Raw genomic sequence first — 21,325 nt, forward strand, 5'->3', positions numbered from 1 at the left:
ACATGTGAAGCACACTGCCATAACCCAGAGAGGGTACCTTGTACATAAGGCCGTCTTTGAATCACTGCAAATGAGAACAGACCGATAGTCAAAGTATATCCTTAAGAGGTTATAATGGTGCCTTTCTGGTGGATTCGGATTACATTCATGTATTCATTCCTGGCCACAAAATGATGCCTAATGCATGGCATCATAAAAAGCTTGCCACCATAGTTTCTTTAATGCATCTCTCCAGCATGGGCTTTCTAGTACATGATCAAAGCTTGTCCAGGTCTTTAAAAAGCTTGATTCCAAGGGCAGATGCAACCATTGACTTCAGCACTACTCCCTTGCCATTAAGAACCCAACTGCCCTTTCATTTGGTACTGCCAGCTCACGGCTATTTACTAAGAACAGATGCCCTGAAACACGCCTGCTGCTTTTTCATCTGTAAATGCAAGTGGCCTAGGTGTGCACAAAAAGCTGAAAAAATTATAAATGCTGTATTTTTCCTTATTTTTGAGGCCATTTGAAAACAGGAACGGTTCAGTGGGGTAAAGAAAAAAAAAAAGTTTGGTGATCCAGAGAGCGCACCAGCCTGAAAGGGAAAGAATACAGCATCGAGCTGACCCCTGCTGTGACAATTACTCCAATGGGACACATGGATGCTGTGGCGCTTTTATGCTGTGGACTTAAAAGCTCTCTGGAATTTGTTTTGCTTCTTCCTAAGATGTTCACATCATGTGTAAGGTTTTGTAAGATTTTGAACCTGTCTGTACAACAATTACGGTGCATCTGTCACAATTTTTTTGAACTACTGCATTTACTGAAATGCAATTTCTGGGTGCACTTTCATTCTTTTCTGACATTTCTGTGGTTTGCAAACATAATCTACGTGATATTTGAGATTTAATAAAACTTCTTCAGTTTTTCAATTAATAACATAATGTATTTTTGGGTTTAGAGTTACAAAATTCCTCAGCTTATTTGTCTAACAAAGCAGCTTGTGAGGCAAAGCGCTTATTCTTGGAGGTGTGAAAAACCTGACGTAGTTTTCAGAAATAACTGCAGTGTTAGGAGGCGTTTTGTTACCTAGCAACGTGACTGCAAACCTACTTTGACGCAGCGTTAATGATTAAGTTACACATTAAACAGAATTTGAAACGTACTACCAACAGACTCGCAGCCGAGGACAGAGCAACACAACTTTAATGGAGAAAAAAAAGGTGTCCGTTTCGTCTTCGATGGGAAGAACAATCGCCTAAGGTACCGCTTGTTCCCCTCCCTGAAACATGGGAGGGAGGAATTAACAATCCTCTCTGTGGAAGTGTTAATGAAGTCATGCAGGCAGAAGGTTCACCGCTGTTTGAACACAACAAACAGACACCCAGAATTATACTCCAATGTTCAATTTATAGTCGACTGTGAGCCAGCGCAGCATTAAACAAGCATCTGGTTGTTTTGGCTCATGCTGCCGTGGGCTAGGCGGAGAAATCCCTCTTCCTTTGCGAGGCTCAGCAGAGAAATGCAACCACATCTGAGGCCACCTCATCGAATGTGAAAAGGAAAAATAAGTAAAGTTTAATTGTGTTCTAATAGTTCTAATGTGCTGGGGGTTTTTTCAGGTTCTCCTACTCCAGCAGTAAGAACAGGCCTCATCAACCTGAATAAAAGGTTGCTTGGATTGTGGAGAGTGCAAAGACTCATGGGAAATTTACACTTACTTTGGTACAGTTGTTTAGGTGATTTGTGTGACTTCTAATGCGGCATGGTTGTTGATGCCAGATGGGTTGGTCTGACTATTTTAGAAACTGCTGATCTACTGGGATTTTGTACTCCAACACACTCCACAGTCACCACAAGTAAACAGAGCAACTCTAGATGAAAGCTGAAAGGGAGATTCTGATCATAGATGTGCAGCCGATGAATCTGCACCACCAATTTCCAGCACCTCGTTGAATTTGGATAAAAGGTTTCAGCAGTTCCGAAGGTAAAGGGTACCAACCCAGTACTAGCAAAGTGCACCTAGTAAAACTGGTGAGCATACATTCAAGCTCAAACCTATTTAGACTCAAGTGTCAGCTGAAAGCCTTTTCATGTGGTTTGGAGTGTTTGTGTGGCCAGAAAGAGTCTTAAGATTTAGCTGAGTGCTAAGGTTTTAGTGCCACCTCTCGTCTAACCAAATGAAATAAGGGATTGGGTAATACATACATGGCTGATGATCAGAAAATATTCTGCATGGAAAAATATGTGTTTTTATAGGATTTTTATTCTTTATTTTGAATTTATTGCCAGTAATTAATGTTTGAATAGCATCATCAAAGAGAATCTGTACTTTAGGGTGAAATTAATTAAAAAAAAAAATGCCATCCAGCAGGACCAAACTACCAAATTAATTTGCACCCTATCTGATACTCCTTATGATACTGTAAGAAAGTGAAGGTACTTAAGTCAGACCATGTGGTTTGCAGAGAACATGGAGAATATGAAAAAGTGTCAGCCAAAATTACAAATCCATGTCTAAGGCAAACATGCTGCAAACATTGATTGTCACTAGTCTTACTAATCCATCTGAGAGTTTGTGGCCACAGGCTCTAATAAGCAAAGTCACGAGCTGAACAGGCATCATCAGTGTGATTGAGTTCACCCCTGTGGTCTGTTTAAATATTTCCCTGCCAGATTAAGTTTGCTAAAGTAAACACAATTACGTTAGCCTCTGCGTATGTCATTATTGGAGGTGAGGCACAGGGATGGGCATGGGCCACAGTGGCACTGAGAGGCTACTAAATTGCTCCTGAGTCAGGCTATCAATCCACTGGATGTTCAATTCAAAGAAGCCTGCAGGCAGACCAACTGAGAAGGCCAAATGTCTGCTTTGCTTAAAGTCCAGATGCACTCCTTTGGCTTAAACTGAGCAGAGTGAAAGAACAGAGAGCAAACTTAAAAGTAAAAAACAAACACCAAGTAAGCAAATGAAAAGATGCATAAAAATGACAATTAGATCAGGAACACCACAACAAACAAAAAAGAAAAACAATATGCATTTATCTTGGGTTTTGTTACCATTTTAAACCTGAAACTGGCACATTTCCTCATATGTTGGATTAGGTTCACTCTTCCAACTTATATTACACTGATGCGATTGCAGCACAGAGTAGCAGGTGGGAAAACGTACTATAAGTGTTTGTTTCTCAGGGAAACAGTTGTGAGTGGGAGAATCTGAATGAACTTTACTGAAAGTCTGATGCATTTTAGTACATATAAGAAAACTCAGTGAGAATGAACTGTGAGGAAATCTATTTGCATTATGCTGTATCTCCCGTGTATTCTGTCTGATTTCATATGGGTTGGGAAAGACTCCAGCCTTTCATGGAGTTGCACCTCATTGAAAAACAAATTGGAAACCACACCATGTTTAATGGCTTCATTTGTGCTCGTTTGTTACAAATGTGCAGCAGGAATCGCATTTTGCTACTCTTTGAATATCTACCAAGCAGTAGCTTAATCCCTGAGCTGAAAAGCAGCTCTACCCACACTCCCCAAGGAGTGGAGTGATGGATTAAACCCACAGACCGTACCTCACACCTACACCGGCCCACTCAATCTGTTTTAAGTTTCCCCCAGTTTCAGATGTTTCGGCGTCCCTGTGGTGTTAACACAAAAACAAATGTTGCTTAATATTGACATCCACTCAGTTTGGAAGTGCCTCGGGCTCAGGCATCGTGATGAGTCACCAGAAGCTGATCTCAGAGCAGTTTGAGAAGCTTACCTGCCCTAGATATTTCACATATCTGAGGAACAAATTCGAATGCAGCAGCTTTGATCTTGTTAATATGATGCTCGCCGTGGTTTCTGCCACTTTTAGTGCTGGAGTCAATTTCCCTCTTCCTGCCAGCAATCAGTGGACTGGGCCGGGACAATGGCTCCTTCTGTCTCATTCCTTCTCTCTTTGTTTCTTCACAGTTTCAATCATCAAGTAATAAAATCGTATTCATAGCTAGGTTTGGTGTTTTTGCAAGTGCAGAACATTTACTTTAGAAACTATCAACAGTTTGTCATAGCAGGAGGGTTTACTCTGTCAAACTTTTGCATTTTGTTCCATATGAGCCATTTAGGGCTTGTAAACAACTTACGAGCCGCTTGTTAGCTTGTCGTCCCACAGTGTTTGGATTCAAAGAGCCAGTTAAAGAAAAAGACACCACAGAGAAAAAGCTGAAAACAAGCACTGTTTTTTGGGTATTTGGGTGTGTGTGGGGCAGTGATTAAAGATTTCTGCCCATTTTTCATTTTGTTCTGCCGCACAACTTCTAGCTTAACTTGTTGCTTTTCATTCATCTTTCATCCTCATCATCACTAAACATTCTTTAGCTGTAGCTTTTGTGCTACAGTCACTCTTGGCAAAACAGTGTTTGGAGTCGATGGCATGACTTTGAAATGGTCACTTCAAAGATGAGGACCAGGTCTGCGACTTCCTCCACTCAGTTACTGTCTTCAAAGCAACTTTGAACTTTACTTAAAAATCTGGGCATGGAAGCACAGAAGTGGGCCCAAGCACTTTTTCATCTTTGCTTGTTGCAGATGATGTTATTCTGTTGGCTTCATCAGGCGGTGACATCCAGCTTTCCCAGCGCTTCTCAGCCGAGCATGTAGCATAAGAATCAGCACCTCAAATTCAAATTCAAATTTTATTTGTCACATACACAGTCATACACAGTATGATATTCAGTGAAATGCTTAGACAACTGCTCGTGACCTAAAGAAAAAAGTCTCCTCCAAGTCCGAGACAATGATTCTCGTCCGGAAAAGGTTGGAGTGCCTACTATGAGTCAGGGACAAGTTACTTTTCGAGGTGGAGAATTTTAATTATCTCAGAGTCTTGTTCACAAGTGAGGGGAGAGAGAAGACTGACAGACAGGTCGGTTTGTAACCAAAAAAACGAGGTCACAGACATCAAGTGGTGGAAATGAGTTTTGTTTATAGTTTAGCTGGCCTCCCTTAGAGATAGGGTGAGGAGCTTGATCATTCAAGGAGTCTTAGTAGAACCGCTGCTCCTATTCATCAAAATTAACCGTTGAGGTAGTTCAGGCCTCTGACTAGGATGCCTCCTGAACACCTTCTGGGTGAGATATTCCAGATATCTCCTGATAGGAGGAACCCCCAGGACAGACCCAGGACAACCTGGAGAAAGTACTGTATATCTCTTGCCTGCCTTGGGAACCTCCCTTGTCCCCCCAGATGAGTTGGAAGAGATGGCTGGGCCAAGGGAATGCTGGGATTCTCTGGTCAGACTGCCGCCCTAGCGACCCGAACCGTAGAAAATGGCTGGACGGACAGGCGGACAGACTTTGGTGAAGATAAAGAGGTATGTTTATGTCATCAGTGTACCTGTTGTGATCTGGAGCACAGACACAGATTTCTTGAACACAAGTTCAAATCAAAAACAATGTGAATGTGATGGCAGTGGTGTGTCACTGTGTGTGTTAGCCTTCCTATATTTGGTCCCTGCGAGTTATCTGACACCACGAAGCTATCTTTCATGAGACAAACTCAAGGCGTAAGAAAACCTTCCTTCAATTTCGCACACACTGGGAGTTGGCGGTGCCCTTTCACACTGTTGCATTTCTATTCCTGTACAGACTTGAGGAGAAAATTTAGAAGTTGAAGTTTTCCAACACACCTGTGCAAACCGGGGGTGGTAGACTCAATCTGTCGTCCAACCGGTGATATGCCCACTATGTTAGCGTCACCAAAGCTAGATGTCAGTTTCAGTAGTGGATTATTTATACATTATCTGTACTTTATCTAAGTACTTCAATCAATTTGGCTTAAAAATTAACCAAATTAATCCAATCAAATGTTCCCCGTTAAATATATTCGATTTTAAATGACATAATTTAATTCAATTACGAAAAGTATTTTACCCTCCTGTTCAGTTAAGTCAGCACAGCAGTTAACTGTCTTATTATCACATTTTTCCTATTTTAGTGGTTCCCATTATCAAAGCAAAGACTTGCTGCACTGCAAGGCCTGTGAGCAACTGAAATTCATCCAGTTTTATTAGAGTGCAGCTGGGCTTCTTGCTGCTAAACATGTATGCAAATTTTCTGAAACTTAACTAATGAATTTGACAGCCATCCAAAGAAACCAGAAGTGCCTTCAACAGCTCAGCTCACACACTATCAATGAGCCACACGTTCCTCTCTCAAGGGGGAGAAGAGGAAGCAGGGTCGGTCTTTTGTATTTGTCATATCTCCTCCAGCCCATGGTGACCGCAATGTGTCTCAAACGCTTTGGCTCACAAAGGACAGATCGACATCAAGGAGCCAGGGGAATGGGAGCATTGTGGGAAATGGCTTCCCTGTGGCCATTTTGAACATGCCAGGCCATCTTTCCACATGTGCTGTCTTCTCTTAAGCTTATCCAAGGGGGATTTGTCCCCCCCTCTCTCCCCAAATAAGGATCATAGAGCTGCATTGACAAGCCATCCTATCTGATGGTTACTAAAAACACTATGTGGCACCCTCAAGCCACTGAAGAACACAAAAAGCACATTTCTTTAAAGAATATATGTAATCTTTATGGGCCATGTGAAAATATAGTTTAAATATATGAAAGGGGACATGCTATACTAATTTTCAGCTCCATATTTCTATTCTTGGACTTTATAGAGTAGGCAGTTGGCCTCCCACGAGGGAGGAAGCAACCTGCAGCAAGGCAAATGCTACACATTCACCTTGCTGTAAAAGGTCCGGAGGTTGACGGTGATGAAGGCTCATCCTCTGAGCAACCAGCTGATTGTGAAATGAGAAAAAAATTTCATGCAATCACAAAAACAAAAAGAAGGTTGCCCATCTATTTTCACTTTAGTGTGACTGAGCAATATCAACTGTCTTCTGATTGGCTGACACTAGAAAACAGAAGGTCTAAACAACAGGTGGGTGGGGCTGTGCACTCAGAGGTAGAGCTGTGTGCCTGAGACGATCACATTAATAACATACAGCCTGGTTCTTTTCTTTTTCCTGTATCGAAAAGATTGTGCTGCAATTTATGGCAATGTTAAATGTTGTTAGTGGGTGTTGTGCTCTTTAATGCACCTCTTTTAACAACAGTTATTACACATAGCATCAGTTACAAAACTACGGCTTTGTTGTGTTGAATATTCCCAGTTCTGGATGTTACCTGACACTCAGCTATTTGATAACGATGCCGACTCAAATTTGATTCAATGAGCAAGGCAGGAAATGAAATAGCAGCAAGATTAAAATGGAGAACAAGGACTTGCTGTCTGCCCCTCTGAAAAGAAAACACTGCTGAATACTAAGCTTGACAGTGGAGAAGAAGGATTGAATTTTGTGCCGGCAATGACAAGTTTAAAAAGTGAATGAGAATGTGACTGATAGAGGTTTAGTCTGGGAAATATCACACACTTACAAAGCTAGCAATAGTTATAAATTGTTATTGAGACAAGCTTCAACTCTTTTTCCCTTTAAGTTCAATATCATCCCAATTGTTCCTCATTTGTTTGTACTTGGTTTGACCTATAGTGTAAGTTTTAAAAAATCATGTCGCTACCAAAAAAGGATTAGTTTTCAATGATGCTTCACATTTTTAATGAGCAACCTATCTGCCAGCTTATCTTTGGATCTTTTTTTAACAAATAAGGTTAAACCTAAATGAGATTTCCCAAGAGATTACCATTATCTTTATCACCATCTTTATAATCAAGCCAGTACCATGCACATCACTTTAATATGGTGGGATATGCAAAAAGCAATTATGTCAGCCTGTTGTGTTATTAAGATTCCATTTTAATCTCAGTAACAGGAGTAATAGTGTCTGCAACCATGCTAGCAGTTCTAAGTGCTGCTTTGAGCTAAATGCTCTCTTCAGCATGTTAACTAGCTCACAACTGATATTTGCTGATATTTATGAAGTACTATATTTACTGTGCTCACTATACTTACTAGTTAAAAACAAAAAATAACAACTGGGGTCAAGGAAATGTCATAACATTCCCCCCCCCCAAAAAAAAAAAAACTAACAGCGCTTTCTTACCAATTTGAAAATATGGTAGATGTGTCTCCAGTGGATTTGATTAAATCTGCAGTAGGCCATTATCTACAAAAGTCTTGGCATATGAACGCACTTCACATATTTTTTTTAAATATTTAAGGCTACATTCACACTGCAGGCGAAAGCGCATCAAATCCGACTTTTTTGACCCTATGCGACCCAAATCCAATGATGGTATGACAGTGTGAACGGCACAAATCCGATATTTTCAAATCCAATCTGGGTCACTTTCGTATGTGGTACTGAATCCAATACATATCTGATGTTTTAGAAAGCGACTGCTGTTTGAACGGTCATGTCGCATTAAATCCGTTTTTTACGTCACTGACACAAGACAGACGCCAATTATCAGCGCCGGAGAAGACATCGTGAACGCTTCCTGGCCATCCAGTGTAGATGTCAGTGAAACTGTTGGGAAGACAACGTTGAAGAAACGTGAACATTTTATTCGTACTGTATAATCTGCAGATTCTGACAGAAATCTGTAACTATCCTTTGAAGCAGCGCTCCTCTCTAAAACAGCAATAAGGATAATTATTAGGCCATATGTAAATAACAAAATAACTTTATAACTTAAAGCAAAATTGGGGAACGTAAACTCCGAAACAAGTCTTTATATTAACAGCCATCAGTCAAACAATACTGTTTGGTCTGAGTCTAAACAGAGCGCGTTGTGTGTGACGTCTTCTTTTGTGCATGCGGGCCGCTTTGAGGGTTCACGCTAGAGCGCGTTTGCTGTCACATTTTATTTGTAGTGTGAACAAGCAGACAAGAAAAATTGGATTTGATCAAAAAATCTGAATTGAGCATTAAGACCTGCAGTGTGAACGTAGCCATAGTTGCCGACTTCAGATTTCACACAGTACTCAATCACCACTCTCCAAAATCAAAATCCTCTGCTTAACTAATTGTAAAGACTTTTGTCCCCCTCTTCGTGCTACTTCATACACCTTAACTGATGCAGTCAGAGACCTGTGATTGGATTGGTCAGTCTATTATCACAGGTTAGACTTTCTAAAGTGCACAGAAGAAGAAGAATTGAATTCATTTTCACTGAGACTGGACAACTGAACTAGTCTATGTCGATTGTCACCTTTTCAATTGCATAATTTTTGTAGTTGTAATTTGCAAATGTCAGTAGTTTACCTCCTTGAGGTAAATATTCAACATCAACTAAATCAAAGAGAAGAATGATCAGCTGACTTGGGATACCTCTTGTTTCTTTGGTGTACTGATTTTAATACACTTGCCAACGCTAGTTCAGAGATTGCTTGAAATAAATTGCTGAAAGGAAGATGAATGTTTTGTCCAGCAATATCATAAACATGCTGACTACTCGAGCTTTAAGTTGCATTTAGTTTACTACAATATAAATATGTCCTTAGTAGGGACATTCCAAGCAATTAATTTACAGACTTATCTGACTTTTTGAACAAATAGTTCAAAAAGTTAGACAACAGCCAGTCAAAATAGATTGTCTATTGATCCTGAAAACAAACCAACTCAAACCCCAGTAAAATATGCAGAACTTAACTGGACATAGCGTTTTCAGTGGAGAAACATTTCGTCACTAATCCAAGTGACTTCTTCAGTCTCAGCTGACTGCAGGTTTCCCCGACTTTATAAACGGTACAGTTTCATGACTGAAACTAACACCACTGGATAACGATGGGCGGCGAGGTCAGTTTTTTGATCATCAACAAGTCCACTGATCAATGGCACCATTCATAGTTGGGGAATGGCTGCAATCACAGCATTGTAAGATCCTGAAAGATGTACCCTTAGGCCCCCTCCTCGATTCAGAGATGGTCGTTCCCTTTTCACGTAAATGGCCTCCTTTACTCCGCGCTCCATCCAGATCAACAGAATCAGCTTTTTGAGATTTCCCTAAATGGATGATTGAGCATGCATCAAGACTTAACTGAGAAAGTTCAGGTTGTGTTTTGTCACATATAAACTTTTAAGCTTGTTAGAATTCTATTGTATTTACGTGTATGTAAATCAGTAAATCATTGCACCCATTTTATATTTTCCTAGTAAAATATAAAGAGTTGAGTGGTGACTCAAGACTTTTGCACAGTACTGTAAGTGCATCCGCAAACTGTAAATAAAAACAACTGCAAATTACATAAATGTGACTCGTCTTTGGCTTACATGATTACCGTGCATCTACAAAGTGCTTCTGCTATTTTCCAAAACATCGCACTTTTAGCAGTTAGATGAGGGGAGGTGAACACATCAGCCACTTATTAGTTGTTAAAGTAATGTGAAATTTAAAATGGCTCAGCACACTGTTCTCTGCTTTCTGCACACTGAAAATGCCAGGAGGTTATACAGCCTTCTCGGTCAAACACTATAAAATATCTGCAAAATACTACACCAACAAAAACTGCTCTGAAAACACCACCAAATTACTTTTTTTAACAATCCCAAAGATGTTCACTTTAAGTGAAGAAACAATGAATCACCTCTGAAACACTACACTTTATCTTTGGAAGCCATTAAGGCTCGTCTTTCGTCATATGGGTAATTTGTCGAACACATTTCTGGTCATGTTGTTTTTATTTTGAAGCACACTGAACCTGTGTGTTAGCCGTACTCTTTTTTTTCAGTGGCTGACGAACAATAAATGAGTTTAAAAGGGGAATAAGTGCGCTCATCCTTCTGTTACCCTCCGGCAAAACGTAGAGCCTGGGTAGACTAGGATTTAACCCAATCATATGGCATGAAGGATGATTAATATGCTTGCTAATGTGAGGCGGCTTAAACATCTCTGGATATGAGATCAGGTAAACAGCAGTGAACACCGGCAACTGGAGGTGGGAAGTGCACAGTCCATCAATCATGGTTGACAGCTGGGACAGACGCAGGAACTATCATCATCATCAGATAGGAGTGGGTGCTACACTGCTTCAAATCACAGTGCTAATTAGTGCTATCTGCAAATGTACACTTATGTATAGAGAAACTCAAGAGAATTATTCTGAATTATTCTGTATTAACTAATGTTTAGCAAGTCCAAATAAACTGTTTTACACTTCTTTTGAGCTCAATACTGAGCACAGCACTCCTTTTAATTTGCTACAGTTAGAACTGATGCTTTCATAGTGGAGGTAATGTAACATCTTGAGTGGCTACTAGCAACAAAGCAGGAATGATGACCGACTTCAAACCAAAAAGCCAAAATCAGAGACAGTAGTCAGGACTATCTATTAATATACACTAGTACTCTCTCAAGGTTTACTGTCCTCAACTAACAGGTATGAGAAGATAGCAGAAAAAGTAATAAACCCTCACCACTCAAATTATGAATGTCCTTGATTAGGGCTGTGCGATATGACCAAAATCTCATATCCCGATATAAGAATTCTATCGTCCCGATAACGATATAAATCACAAAACTGTAACATTTTCTGTAAATTCTGTGAATCTCGGGCAGCTTGACTTGCGTGAAGTGTTTCCAGCTGTGCGTCATGTACCTGGAGTTGAGTGTTTTAACCGATGCATGAAACTATACATTTTTAGACATAAGTTGTAACGGCCGCCGTTTTCTTTGTGAGTATTTGTTACACGGCGTGCTGCGGGAAAAAGCCTGTTCTAACGTTTGAGTCTAAAGTTTATTTTTTAGCACCTGGCGGCTCTATTTTACTTCTCATCTGTAAATAATCTGCTCTTTCACGTGATTCAGTTTATTTTGAAAAGTCTCAACAGGATCTTGAGCTTTATTGTGAAAGGTTTATGTGGTACATAAACAAGCGGACATGCGATGGTGATTGTTACCGTCGTTGTTGCTAACCACAACGCATAAAAACAGGCGCTTGTCCGTCTGTAGTGTGGTTATATTAAATATAAGAGAAACATAGAACTTTAAAAAATTTATATAGCCACTACAGTGACCATCAAAACGATGAAAAAATATTGCTGTAAACAGTTTATTTTGCAACACCACGAAACAAACGATAGACGTTTTTATATCGTCATCTGATATATATTGTTATATCGAACAGCCCTATCCTTGACTATATTCAGATTATTCCAGCCTCAGCAGGAGACCAGCCTCCACTTCATGAAAGCCACACAATTTGAACTAGAACAGATTACCACATGCCTTTTCCTAATTGGAGGCATACACAGTGTGTACTGGGCTACCTACACATCAAACCTACAGGAGCTGCCATAGAAGCCCAAGCCATGAAGCTCCCAGCACACAGTTTTTGTGCTGATGTTTGGAATTTCACAGCTACTGAGTTTTACACCAGGCTTATTACAGTTGAGGAAAATTAAACTACAAACTAAAACTGGATGAGAAAAAACATTGAAGTTTACTAAAACAAAAACAAAAACAAATGAACTCTAACTACCGTATTTTCCGCACTATAAGGCGCACTTAACATCCTTTAATTTTCTCAAAAATCGGCAGTGCGTCTTATAATCTGGTGCACCTTATCTATGAATTCTGGCTGTGTTTACTGACTGTAGCAATGGGAATTGCATTTACCTGTGTGTTCCGCCCGGAGTCTCTGCTTCTCACCTTCCGGTGTTACACTCTCAAGACTCCGGGCGGAACACACAGGTAAATGCAATTCCCATTGCTACACTGACCTCGAGATGATTTTATGTGGTACACAGCGCTCAAAAAATCTGTCAAAAAATGTTTTAGTAGGACTTTGCTAAGCTACGAAGCTGCACCGCTTGATGAATTGTCTGAGCGTTACGGCTACCGTAGTCAGGAGCCTTGCGGCTCATAGTAATCTGGGTCCAAAACTCCGTCCACGTCAGGTCCCAAACAAACACTGTGTAAATTCTTTCATCTTTAATAAAATGATCAGTGTTGCTGCTTTACCAGGTGTATCAATTAAGTTAAACATCCAGGCATCCATGAAAACAGAATTTATTAAATTAAACGGAGTTAGAAGTTAGCAGGAAGTTAGTAGATAGTTAGCTCGCTGGTTTTGCTAGTTACCTTAACATGGTATATCATGTTCTGACTGAGAGATTTCTGGAAAAAAACAAAACGTATAGCTCTGCTATCACTTCCAACATGAATGTAGAGAGAAAGCTACACAATAGTGATGTTTGTAGGATTACTGAAGTTGGGCTAGATGGTAAATAATGCTGTGCTAGTGATCGCTAGTGACACCGCTATGTTAGCATACCAAAGCATAAAACTGAACCTGGAGAATGAACGCTAACCTTTTTCCACTTTTTTTGACAAATGCAATCGCCCGGAAAATTGCTGTAAACGGACCAAACTTCAGTAGGAAAGAACAACTGAGATAGTCCAGCCACAATATGAGGTTAGTCATTAATGTAAGATAAGATAACCTTTATTAGTCTCACACGTGGGAAATTTGTTACAGCAGAAAGTGGACAGTGCAAAGTTACATAGCAAAAAGTAGAAAAACACTGGAATAACATATACTGTTGTTCCTGCGTTTATAGAGCAGCTACCAGAGAATTCAACATTAATGAATTAATGGTATGGAAGTGGAGGAAGCAAGCGGAATGAGTTGAGTAAAGTTTGACTTTTCTGACTGATTTGTTTCGTTAAATGCGCTTTATAATGCGGTGCGCCTTATGTATGAACACAGACCCGTTTGTCGACAGTGCGCCTTATAATACCGTGTGCCTTATGGTCCCATAAATACGGTACAATGATTTTGCCAACTTGGAAAACTAACAAAATAAAAACAGAGGAAATATCATTAGATTGGAAGAAATGTCACCCAGTCACCTGATGCACTCTTTAAAGTGACCCATTCTTTCACAGATATGTGTAAAGACACACTGCAAGGCTATCTGCTTGATTTTACACACCTGAGGTAAGGTGGCTGAAAAAACTGAAACTGAGAGATTAAAAGGTGTGACCCAATACTTTTTTCCATATGGTATCCATATAGTATGTTGGCATTTGTGTAATTAATCTCACTGCCTGAAGGGAAGATAAACTTCAGTTTTTGGCCTGCTGTCATAGCAACATGAAGTAGTTACAAAAAAACCTCACTATTTCTTTGTGTTTATAGAGATAATTTGGCACCACAACTTTTGAAGTAGTGTATTTCATAAGAAAGCACATTTCAGGTCTGCAGCAGATATTCAGTACAGACCGAGCAGAGAGACACAAAAGTGTTATTGCCTAAACCTAAAAAAGTATTTTCTGTTTAAACCTAACAAATGAGTTTCTATATTCTAATCATAACTAGGTCATTTTAAATGTCACCAAGTAAAGTATTTTTTTAGTTATTGACATATTGAAAAACAATACAAATGTGTGATGTTTAGGACTTGAACTTGGGAGCAGCAAAACTATTCACTCCGCAAAAAATAGCACTTGAAAATCTAGTGTCTGGAGGCACAAACCAATCGATTACAAGTCGTGACTATTTTCAAACTGTTGGGAGACTATGTTGTTATTTTAAGTGCAATAAGCAATTCTCTCTGCACTGTTCATGTTTGCTATTCATAGACAGGCTTTATGTACCTTTGTTGACCCCAGTATGTCGGTTTCTAAGATTCAATCCCAAAGCAGTTCTGCTTGATTGAATTGCTTGAAATATTTATCCAAACATTCAAGTAAAAGTCCGGCCTACTAAATAACGAATAAACAGAAAACACAAAAGCCAGTGGCGCTCATCCACCTGACTGGATGGCCACGCCGGTCCTTCTGATCACAGCTGACTTCACTTCATTGAATTAACACACAGCTTTCTGGGCTACAGGCTCAGGGGCCATGTTGGAGCCTCACTGGTGAATATTAGATTGCACGCCTCCAGATCTCATTAAAGGAGGCAACAGGACAATGTCTGCATCTCAAACGAGACCAGAGGCCATCAAGCATTCTGGCTCCCTGTTGGATTTACTGATTTGATTGATACTGTGTGCGTGCATCAGAGAATAACAGAGGGCAAGATGTCATTTTTGGTAAATATAATTAAGGCATTTTTATAAACTACACAATTGGTGGAAAATTGGAATTTGGGAGTGTATAGCATGGGGTAAAGGGCGTACACTAAAGGCCCTGTCCATTTATGAAATGACAGATCTGATGAAAAGCCTATTGGCCTGACACTTACAGTATCTTCAGTCAAAGACGTTCCTTCCTGTCTTCCACTTCCAGCTCACTGAAAAACAAATTTCACAGTGTCATTATAAAACAAAAATCTGCACTAACAGGAGATATGTAATCTGTGCTGACAAATACAGGGTAAGAGTAAAACCAATGTTTTTTAAATGGCTTGGGTAATCCCACCAGTATTTTTTTAAATGTAATGAAATGGGCCAAATGAAGGCATACAACTGAGGCTTCCCTGAAAATTAAATTAGTGGGTCACTGCAGGATTTTTTTAATAAAGATGTCCAGTATTAGCCACAGACTATTAGATAGTTTTAAATAAATACTACTTGTGCCCGAAGGCGGAGGTTTTATGGTGGTTAATTGCTAGTAGCCGCTAATTAATGTAGTTCATACTGTGAAATCTTTCAGTGTCCACTATTAACTTCAGTGAATAAGCTTAGAGGTGGTATGTTATGTCAGGCAATACGAGGAAATTAAAATACATGCTTTCAAATCCATCCTAACCACACTGTAGGACAAAGACAAGCTTTTTCCTCTTTCACTAAATGTAATATATGTATAAACATAACATACACACCTTTTTGTCAAACAGTATTTATATTTAAATTAACAGAAAGACATAACAGCTGCAGATGACTCAACAAAATTTAGTAAACATGGCTTGTAAACTTTCATTTTTAGCAGATTAGACCAGAGCGTATCCTGAATACGATGCTTTTAAATTATTATTATAATACCTCTAATTTCCTCCTACAGCAGTTTCCATTCTAAAATAAATGTATTTTTTTTTTCATCCCAATTCTCATTTTGTCCTTCAGTTCCATAAGAAATAATTGGGTTTACCCTAATTTTGAACTCAATTAGCTTGGGTTTCAATCATTTTTTTTTTTTTTCAAATGTTGTGAAACTGATTTGTATCTTAACTTCAAACCTCTGTTTTAAAATGTTAATACATCTTACAATAATTGGTGACAGGCATCGGTGGTCTCATTTACAGGAAGCAGATGGCACATTGTGTAGCAGTGCAGCAGTAGCAAACAACACATGCTGGTACCCTTAAATAGGTTCAAAGGACAAACAAGCAATAGAAATCGTAACAAAAAGAAACCATAACTATTCATACCTTTCTCTACAGTTCTCAAAAATGAGAGTCTGACTACACTGGATACTCGTCACTGGATCTTTGAGGCTTATAATAAAAAGAGATGAGAGGAACATGTTTATACAACAGGTGCTTGTGTTTGATCCAGCCAAACATGCAAAACCAACACGGTATGTCAAACAAGAGGATAACTTGAGATTGTAGGAGGTACTTCCATGTGATATGCAGCCACTTGGTTATGTAGGTGGTCTCAATTTAATCCTTTTAATTTCATTTTCCAGAACCCCCACAAGCCCAGAATGTACAAGATCAAAGCTGTACTGAACGCTGGCGTCATAGTGCTTCTTAACTGGCCCTGCAAGGATGGTGCTATTAAAGAGAAACTTGGGGATTGTTTTTTTTTTTCAGTCAGGGAGCAGCGACCCTTAAGAAAGTTGAAGCATTGCCTAAAGGAAACATTCGTTTTGTACAAGGGTGGCAATATTGCACCATATCCAAAGGTGTAAAAACTCCATGCCATTAACAGGACTGGTAGAAAAAAATAACAGCCTGGTCTGGTGGCAAAATGTGGAAGCACCTTCAGCATTTCTTGCAATTTCTTCCTTTGGCTTTTTTTTTTTCAATTTGGAAATAGACATGTCCAATAAAGCAAATCTACAGGTTGAATATTATCACCTCCAGAAACTTGTGAGAGATTATGTTGAATGTAATGAAGTAAGCTTTGTGAATGTAAAACAAGCTGCCAAATATATCCGAGTTAAGTAACTGGTACATATCAGCCACTAATTAGCAGCTGATATTTACCAGTAGACAGCAGGAGGGCTTTGAAAGCCAACTCTGTGCTTTTACTGAAAAGGTGTTTCATGAATGTGTAACAGACATGTGGGCTTGAAAAACACCTCACCATGTACCCACTGGGATACTTGGTCCCAAAATAGACTTCAAATGCCTGGGGAAACCAGTCAGCCTCACTGGCATTAGCATCCAGTAATCTAAGTGGAGAGGGCCTAAAGAAATGTCTATTTTTTATAGTGGAGAGGTCAAGAATAGGCCTTTTACAGTGAGTAATGTGCCGGAGGGTTCTGCTGCCAAATGTTAACAAAGAATGCGTAATTAATATCACTTAAATCATATCCTATCAAGTCAATGTCCTAATAATCAACATAGACAACTGCAGTTATAATCATTACCACAAAAGAAACTGATACAACAGAAGTAAACAAATGTAGCAGACAAGCTATGACTCAAGAAGACTTGATACACGTCACCAAAATGATTGGCCGAGTTTCTAAAGTACAGCGAGTAATGGCAGCCCTCTTGAAGCTAAAACAAATTTGGCATGATGGGACCTTTCATGTTTCATTATCCTAAAGGGGAAAAAAATCCTAAACTTCAGATCTGTGTGTTTTAGTCTATTTCACAGCTTTCAAAGCTATTGCACCATGCAGCTATCCCAACTTTCACTCTGTGCTCTCTATTCAAAGGACCCATCTCATGTTGTCCTGCCGCCACACTAATATCCACAGCAAACACCCATCCTGGGAGTCTGCGGGAGGGGAGTTCAAACATTTTTATCATGGCAGTTTCACTGCTTGTCTGTGGGCCAAAGCCTTGTGTCAAAGTGTCAGTGTCTTGATGTTACGTATGTCCTCAACATTGGCAAAAAACAATGCTGTCCGAAGAGTGTAGAAGCCTATTTAGAGTATATCGATGGTATTCTTCAGAAATTGCTCATGTTGGTGTCAGTTTCAGTAAACATCAGTGTTATTAGAACTGGAGACCAGTGCTGACATTTTCAAGCAAATTTATGCTAATTTCCTGGGGTTTTCCCCACACAGCTGGATCTGGAGTTTACAGAAAAACAGGAAAATATCCAGTGGGCGCACATTTCTCTGGGTGAAAATGCCTTGTTGATCCATGACTAGACTGATGGAAGCTGATAAGAGAGCAAAAGCAGCTCAAATGAGCAAGCCAAGGTATGCAGAAGACGATCTCTCAAAGCACAACATCCTGGACTTTGAAACAGATAGTCTACAGCAGCAGAAGACCACATTGGGTGCCACTTCTGTCAGCTGAAATTGAGGCTTTTGTCACGGTGGGGATCGCTGGTGTGTTTGAGGTGTGGACCAAAAATGCAGACACGGGAGAAAAACAAAGTATAACAGAAAGTGAGCCGTTTATTTGAGCTGATGTCAAAACAAAAAAATAAGGCAAGGCAAACTGAAGAAAAACTAACCTGAAACCTAAACTGGCCAAAACTAAAACATGACATACACAGAAAATGAACGTGAACAGGCGCTTGAGGAGAGCCAAAACTCACAGAAACATGCAACCAGACAAACCAACACCGAATAAAGGACTTAAATACACAGAAGGCTAATGAGAGGATGGGGAACAGGTGGGAATACAGCTGGGAAAAATCAGACCTAACAAGACAAGGGGAAGCAAAACGAGACCCACTGCACACAGGACAGGGCCTTTCACAATAAAACAGGAAACGGCATTGAACGTAGACATGACAACACAAGCTTGACATAGAGACATGAAATACCTGAGGAGACATGGAACACATGTAGAGACTAAAGCACTGGCATAACAGAAAGTAAAACACAGAGGACAAGACAGACTATACAGAGGACAGGAAAAGACTCATAAATCACAGAGACATGGATGAGACAAAACCTAGAATAAAACTCAACTAAACCGTAACTAAATAATACCACAAGAACTTCTAACATAAGACAATACAAAATACAAAACAAGCCCAAAATGCTGCGTTACAGACCCAGCCCCTGACAGCTTTTTTTTTTATTGCAACATTCGGATGGTAGGTTCATACTTTGTTAGAAACAACATGAAAGCATGGCTCCACACCATCACACCACCAATCAACTGATTGATATGTGTAATGGTGGACCATGTCTATCCCTTGATGACCACTGTATAACCATTTCCTGATGGTTGTTTCCTGCTTGATAACAAACCATGTCACTAAACTCAAATAATATCAACATGGTTTCTTGAACATGACAATGAGTTCAGTGTAGGTAAATGGCTTCTACAGATCTGTACCATGGATCTAAATCCGCAACAACTGTATGATGCTATCATATCTATATGGACCAGAATCACTAAGCATAGTTTCCAGGACCTAGTTGAATTTAAGCACCAAAAAGTAAAGCAGTTTTGATGTCAAGCCGGAGTCTGACCTGGTTTTAATGAATTGGGTGATGAGTGTATATTTACGAGTGTATTCTAGACCACAGAATAATGTAAAACTGAACCAAGGATGACCTGAAACCATCCAAATATCCTAAATAAAGAGACAGACCTCTTAAGTTAAATACCTTTAATCTAACTCGAGTAATTTAACAATGCTATTCCTCAAAGTGAGCGAGCAATACAGGCCCACTGGATGTAAGCTAGTTTTCATAGCTACTAAAATAAATACATAAACCAACCAGAAACTTTTAGGACTAGTCTAACCGCACAGATGAATATTGGAATTAAAATGTGTTTCTTGTGTTCCTCAATTTAGGAAACCTGCATTTTTTTTTTTTGCAGAAATAGAATGAATCTTTTCAAGCCTTCATACCTACCAACACTACCAACCCATACAACAATGCATTTGATTCATAAAGTATTCTGAGTACTCCACTTTCTGCTAAACTGTGGTCAGTGTGTTCCATTTAAAAATGTCAATATATATTTTCATCATTTTTGCCAGTGTAGACTTGATAACTACAATGGCCAAATGAAAATATGCCGCCTTACATTTTTCAAGACGTATTAAAAATGTTGAAATTTACACACGAAAAATAATTATTCTGTTAATAATGTAAAACTTCAAACATTCAGACCTTTGAGCCTCGTTTCTTCCCTGGCAGCAATTACAGCTCAGAGGAACTTTCTCGAATTCTTCCCAGCAGACCCTCTCAAGCTCCATCAGATTGGATATAAACCGTATGTCAACTGCGATTCTTCAGGCCTCTCCACAGATGTCCTGTGGGGTTTAACTCTGGGCTTTTTATGGGGCTACTCAAGGACAGAGACTTGTCTTCCAGCTACATTGTTGAGAAGAAAGGCATCTTGCCCTAAGCTGAGACTTTACACACTGTGGATAAGTCTGGCCTTTTCTTCAAGGGTGTTTCTATTTTGACTGCAGTGATCCTTCCTAGTTGTCTTCCACACTTATGCTTCCCAGCAGGGATGGTATTAGCCAGATGAACAGTGCCTGATGTAGGCTAGACACAGAGCTTGGAGTTCTGTCCAGAGAATTACATCTTTGTCTCTTCAGATGATTGACCAGAGTCCCTAAAAGTAATTTGACAAAATCAAAGTAGGCTTTAATAAGCCTTTTACTCAAAAGTGGCTTCTATCTACCTGCTCTTATGTGCACATTCCATGAAATTTGGCACAGGTTCCAGAAACATTAAGGCTAATTAAAGCACACACAGTGCAGCGCACATGATTATAACTAGGAAACCCACTGCAAAAGAGGTAAATACTTCCACAAATGAGGACTTTTTCCATTTAAATATATTTGCAGATCTTTGTAAAGCCTCATTTTCACTTAGTCATTATGGATTTGTTAAGAAGGGCAATTAATCTATTTAAAGGGAAACAACATTTTTCTTGGTAAAACATACACATGGCTTTCATTATTAACAGTTAAGACTATCTGGTGTCAATATAGTAGGGGAGTTCAAAGTACAGTACAATGCCAGGCAAGAGGCATAATCACCGAATTATTTTGCATGACTACTACATCCAGGTCTTCTGAGATTCAAACCTCTGTAGTTGAGATCAAGAGCTGGCCATCCCACTGCACATTTATCTGGTTACTCTGGACAACACATTAAATATTTCTCAGTGCAACACAAGAGAATACTTCAATACCCCTATGCAATAGGAGCAGCAGTCTCATAAAAACACACACACACAATCACACCATATTAAATCTAGGCTCATATTAGTGTTTAGATCTGAACATCTATTTAATAAGAAACCGGACGGACAAATGCTTAAGGAACAATGCCTACTTCTTTGTTTAGCTGAAGGGACACAAAGCCAATATCCTGTATGGAGATATTACT

The 21,325-nt window shown here is 39.5% G+C and overlaps 1 protein-coding gene across 2 annotated transcripts in view; it reads right to left on the reverse strand.

Annotated features, from left to right (window-relative positions):
• syt1a (synaptotagmin Ia) overlaps positions 1 to 21,325 on the reverse strand; it is a 212,945-nt gene that overhangs the window by 146,527 nt on the left and 45,093 nt on the right. For both annotated transcript variants that reach the window (XM_085435800.1, XM_085435803.1), the window contains exon 2: positions 15,126 to 15,173. The gene's annotated coding sequence lies outside the window, so the exon portion shown is untranslated. The remainder of the gene's footprint in view (positions 1 to 15,125; positions 15,174 to 21,325) is intronic.

Source organism: Copadichromis virginalis, linkage group LG17 (genome assembly GCF_057382275.1).
Source record: "Copadichromis virginalis isolate Kocher_CV1m ecotype Utaka linkage group LG17, C_Virginalis_male_GT1.1, whole genome shotgun sequence".
Classification (NCBI taxonomy): Eukaryota; Metazoa; Chordata; class Actinopteri; order Cichliformes; family Cichlidae; genus Copadichromis; species Copadichromis virginalis.